Source organism: Lactuca serriola, chromosome 5, assembly GCF_051521515.1.
Source record: "Lactuca serriola cultivar US96UC23 chromosome 5, Lser_US96UC23_V15, whole genome shotgun sequence".
Classification (NCBI taxonomy): Eukaryota; Viridiplantae; Streptophyta; class Magnoliopsida; order Asterales; family Asteraceae; genus Lactuca; species Lactuca serriola.
Window position 1 is genome coordinate 326554033 of NC_136412.1, and position 5495 is coordinate 326559527.

At 33.6% G+C, this 5495-nt stretch overlaps 1 long non-coding RNA gene across 5 annotated transcripts; it reads right to left on the minus strand.

Moving 5' to 3' along the window:
• Window positions 1-2497: 2497 nt before the first annotated feature.
• Window positions 2498-5293, minus strand: LOC145055167 (uncharacterized). Of its 5 annotated transcripts, XR_013685095.1 has the most exons (6): window positions 4996-5293; window positions 4555-4901; window positions 4021-4474; window positions 3191-3928; window positions 3012-3082; window positions 2498-2689 (listed from the first exon to the last, which is right to left on the minus strand). It is a non-coding gene; the product is annotated as an uncharacterized LOC145055167 (long non-coding RNA). The 5 variants fall into 5 exon arrangements; XR_013685094.1 differs by having other exon boundaries at window positions 2498-3928; window positions 4021-4097; window positions 4253-4474; XR_013685092.1 differs by having other exon boundaries at window positions 2498-3082.
• Window positions 5294-5495: the final 202 nt, after the last annotated feature.

The following is a 5495-nucleotide window of genomic DNA, read 5'->3' on the forward strand; positions in this document are numbered from 1 at the left end:
AAATGTGTTTTTTTATGCGTATATACACTTGAAAAAAATATGTATATATGCACCTTAAATGTTTATATTTTTTGGTTAAAAAATGAAGGTATTTTTTTTAAATATTTCAGTTTTAAATTTTTTTTTGTAGATTTTTAAAATTTTACTGTTTTTAAAAATATTGTAGTTTTTTTTTTTTTAAAAGTTTACAATTTTTAAAAAAAAATTAATGTTTTCCAAAAAAAAAACTAAAAATCTGTATTTTTAAAAAAATTAGAAGTTTTTTATTTTTATAAAAAATCCAAAATTTTGATTTATTATGTTAATTTTTAGACATTTTTATTAATATTTTCAATAACACAAAAAATTAAAGATTAAATGGGATTGTTAAGATGTCAAGCACGCCCTTAATGAATTAATATTTATCTACGCTCCACCTTTAGTTATCAAGTTTTTAGGAAACTACGAGTTTTCAACGGATTTCACACACACACACACACACACACATATATATATATATATATATATATATATATATATATTAAAATTGGTTCGGTTTCGGTTTTTATATTTCCTAAAACTGAAACCGAATCCAATATTTCAGTTATTAAAAAAATAATAAAAAAAAAACTTAAACTCAAACCATCGGTTTTTAGGTTTTCGAGTTTGATTTTGCTCATCCCTACTTTTAATAAACTATACACTTAGTGGCTTTATACCAATGAAGAGAAAAATAACAACTTAAATAATTAATTTATAAACATAATTTAAGCTTTAGAGATAATATTTATTTCTATGAACATACTTGAAACGAAGACCAAATTGTGTAATATTAAGACAGAAAAAAAAAAAAGTTACCTAATTGAAATGTATGATCTCTTTTTGCCTGGTTATATTATGAAAGAATCAATAAATTGTTTTGATATTCAATATAAGTCAAACTAAGGTAGAAAATAATTCATACATACATACCTACCCACACACACCCACCAACATACACATGCACACACCAACCTACACACACACACACCTACAAACACACACACTTACACATACATACCCACCCACCTCCACACACATACACATACATACACACCCACCCACACACACACACCCACCCACAAACACACACACACACACCCCAACCCACAAACACACACACATACATACCCACCCATACATACATACACGTACATACCCACACACCCACACACACACCCACACCTACCCCCACCCTCACAGACACACACACCCACACACACACAAACCTACACCTACCCCCACAAACACACATACACACACAAACACACACTCGCACCCCCACCCACCGAACACCACCACAACAATCATCAACCTACCATCACCACCACCACCACTAACCCGTCACTAGCACCACCACCACTGATAAAATTGACGCCGCCACCACCATCGCCTGTCATCACCACCACCGCCGTCGACCCGCTACCGTCACCGCCCCCACCCACACCCTACTACCACTACCGTTTTTTAAAAATGAAAACCGATAGAAAAATAGACATTTAAACACGTTTTCTAATTTTCTAAAACTGAAAATGAAAAATGAATAAGTTTAACTAAACGCGTTCTCTAAATTTTTCAATGAAAAATGAAAACGGAAAACGAAAATCGAAAAGGAAAAACAAAAAACGGAAAATGAAAATTGTTTTTCCGTAACTAAACGCAACCTAAGGCTTTTATTAATCTTAGGAATGCAAAGAAACCGGAGACATTATTTCAAATAATAGAAAGTAGTAGTTTGTCATGATAATAACTAAATAAATAATAAATGTATAAATTAAGATATAAAAGACTAACGATAAGCTCCTTTTGCATCCGGAAGAATCAGAAACATGAATATTTAAGTTAGAGGGGACATTTACCATGTACACGCTTTGATTCTTAATGGATTAAATGGTCACATGATATAAAAATTTAAAACGAAATGGGAGTCATATTCAAATAATCGAAAAAGTACGTTGGTAATTTTTGACAAACATAGATTAGTAAAATAAGACACAAAAATGAAATTTCAAGACACAAAAACGAAAATGGTCATTTTAATAAAGACAATAATTACAAAGAAAAAATGGTTTCTATTTTACTTACTTTAAAATTGTCATTTTGAGAAAATGAAAAAATATATGTACTTAATTGGTCAAAATGACAAAAACAGTTCAGATTCATTCTTTCGTACTTGTAATCCAAGTTTAAATAAACCAAAAGACATTTTTTTGTCTAACCTGATTGAAATTAACAAAATAACCATAATAGAAAATTTAACCAAAAAAAAGACTTTTAAATTGTCAAAATAAGCATTATCGGTTTGGATGCTTGTTTTTGTTCCTATAATACAAAGTTTATATTAACCAAAATACTAATTTAAGTTGCCTTCATTGATTTAAATGAGCCAAATGATAGAAAACGGTAAGTTTGACCTAAGTGACGAAGATAGCCTTAAATTTGATGTGTTTAAGGTTATAGAATTATGACAAATAAGATATCAAACTGAAACTCAACTGTTATTTTTTGAACTTCAACATAGTTTCTCAATTGAGGTTTATTTAGTACAATGGTATAATAGAAAAGAGTGGACTCTCTACCTCTTCTCAGATGCGTCTTCCATGTGCTTTCATGTGGATATCATTTCCCTTGTCAAATGCTTCCCACGTGTAGGGGCAATGTGGTCCTGAAACTGTAGAAAATTGGTTTTATTAATATAGAAAGTGTACATGGGCAATATGGTCCTAAAACGAAAAAAATTATTTTTCTAAGGGCCTACAGTCCATCTGGAATAAGGTGATTACGTGATAATCAACCACCAAAACCGTAAAGAACCCATTAAAATCGCTAAAACCAACCTGTATTTTCAGAAAACGTATGTAACTTAGTAATGCTTGACCGATGGTTGGAGACCCGTGACCACCAAAGCATCAGATAAGTGAATGAGAAATGGAGGTGAGCCATCGTTCGGGTAAAGAGGGTAAAAGGGTAAAACGGTAAAAATAAAGAGATACCTTTGTAGTAAAAGGTCTAATATCAGCTTTAATTTGTCTTATGAGATTTGTTTCAACTAAAAGAGCCCCATCTAAAAAAGCTCCAAGGCGCAGAATTTTATAAATTCCAAAGTGAGATAAAGATATAAAAATAATTATAAAATAAATAAATCAGAAAAAAGAGAAGATTATTTACATACCTATAAGGAGGGGTTATTTTTTTCTCATGAAAAGGAGAATAACCACTTCTTTCACTGTTCCTAACCAATACGGGTCTTTGTGTGTCTACTAAATGGATGCTTTATACTCACTGGTAGGCTTTCTTGATCACATATGAAAATGAAAAAAAATCTAAACTCAAATTAAGCCATGACTTCTCGGAAAACAAATCATATGTCTCATTGAGGCAGTTTACCAAACATGTTAATTGCAATTATGCAAAGCATGAACGAATAAAAAAAACATACCTGTATAAACAGTGATGTTTTTAGAGATTTAGGAGTCATGTAGAAAAAAATGTTAATAATGCAAGATTATAAGTTTAAACTGATAATTAATTGTAATTTTGTTACATCTAGAAACCAAAAAAAATGAGTAACACCCAACAAAATCTTACATCCGAATAGTATTCTTGAAATCCATTTAGCCCATGTTTATTTTTCTAGTAACTAACCGGTTTATATGGACCTTCTTTTGAACCTGATTATATATACTTTGAAACAATAGATAAAGATTATACAAACAGAAAAACATAAAGATTAAACCTGAGAACTACCCTAAAGATGGCCTCTATAAACATGGTGAAAGCCTCCCTGTCCTAAAAAGCAGTTAGATATGAAATTAGGCTGAATGGAGCAGCAAATGAATTGTATAGTCACTGAGAAGCCGATTCCCTTTATAAGTGACCAATTTCTTTTCTTCTGTCAATCGATGTGCACCTAAAATTCAAAGCTCAAATGATCAATTTATTCTGGGATTAGCGAGGTAAAAGAAATTATTAACACAATAAAGGACAACAAACCCGGTGTACCTTTAGGATTTTGATGAAGGAGTGAAATTTAGAAATAGAGAAACAAATATTATGACTTCTGGGAAGGATTCGTGGGTCTGCGACAACAGATGTCGGAGAATCAAGAAGTGGCATCCAAAAACCCAAATTGAATATCTGTTTCTTTCTTTTTCAGAATACATCGATTTTGGTAGAAAATATATTCAAAAAGACATAAAATCAAAGAGTGACAAATGAATACGTCGTCGCTGACCAGTCTATTTCGAAGTCCGCTTCAGTCGGCTATAGCAGTTCAACGTTCCGTACCCGACAGAGTAAAAGCCCTCTTTTTCGACTGAAAACAAAGTCGACAATCTTTACCCCGCGTCGGCATCAGAGCACGAGATCGTTTGGAGGCGGTGATGGGTTTTCCAGATATTTTATCTTGTTCTACACCTGTGTCATCAGCGTCACTGATTCCTCATCACCCTTTGCTCTGTTGTATAAAAAATCATAATCCCAATACTGTAGTAAGGAAAAAGAAAGGGATCCCAAAATGGTTGTGTGAATCCATACCTCATGTATATAGGAATGGTAAACCCATCGATTGAGGAGAAATAGAAAGGCAAATGACAGAAATTTCATACATGTATTGTTTACTTTAGAATAGGAATGTAATCGTTAACTTCTAAGGGTTGCTGATGATATAGACGGAAATGCCCAGCCGAGTCGTGGTTTTCATGATCTAAATACGATGCTGCAAACTGAACATCGATGAAAAGAGTCGGAGGGGACGACCTGAGGATTTCTTCACAATATCCAACCCATTATGTCTTCAAGGCGCGTCAATAAATGAGTCGAGTGGTCCGATTATTTCCCCTTTTCTTCTTCACACTGGAATATGAGGTGTCTTCCCTGTCGATCTTCTCCAATGGAAAACAATTTCGTCATATATGAAGAATAGTACAGATTTTTGGATCTGAATAGAAACTATCAATTTTAGGGTTTCATGTTTACCTTGAAAATCGGTGGTTCCTGCTTTAGAAAATCGGTGGTTCCTGCTTAACTGGAGTAAAATCCGACCAGCACCGTCCTCTACCTAAGCGGGAGCGGTTCATACCTCAATACCGGCTTTAGAAGAATGCGAACCGGACATAGAACATATAAATAGTGTAACAGAGAGATTATTTGAGGCGGAGGCAGGCCGGTGGTGGTTTTCTGGAAGAAGCGGAGGCGAAACAGTAACAACTGGGGAGACGATGAAGAAAGAGATGTGTATGAAGAGAGAGGTAAGGAAGAGAGAGGCGGTGGAAAATTCCAGAATGTCGCTAAGATAAACATCATGTTTATCCGACGAACGATGAATGATACGTGTCCACAAAGAATTCGGATATTGACATAAAATGACCCTAAAGACGATTTGAACACACATACACAAACGGGGGACCATTCTTGACAAAAAACACTCCACTTCACTATTCCTAAAATGGCCATCTTTAATATATATATATATATAT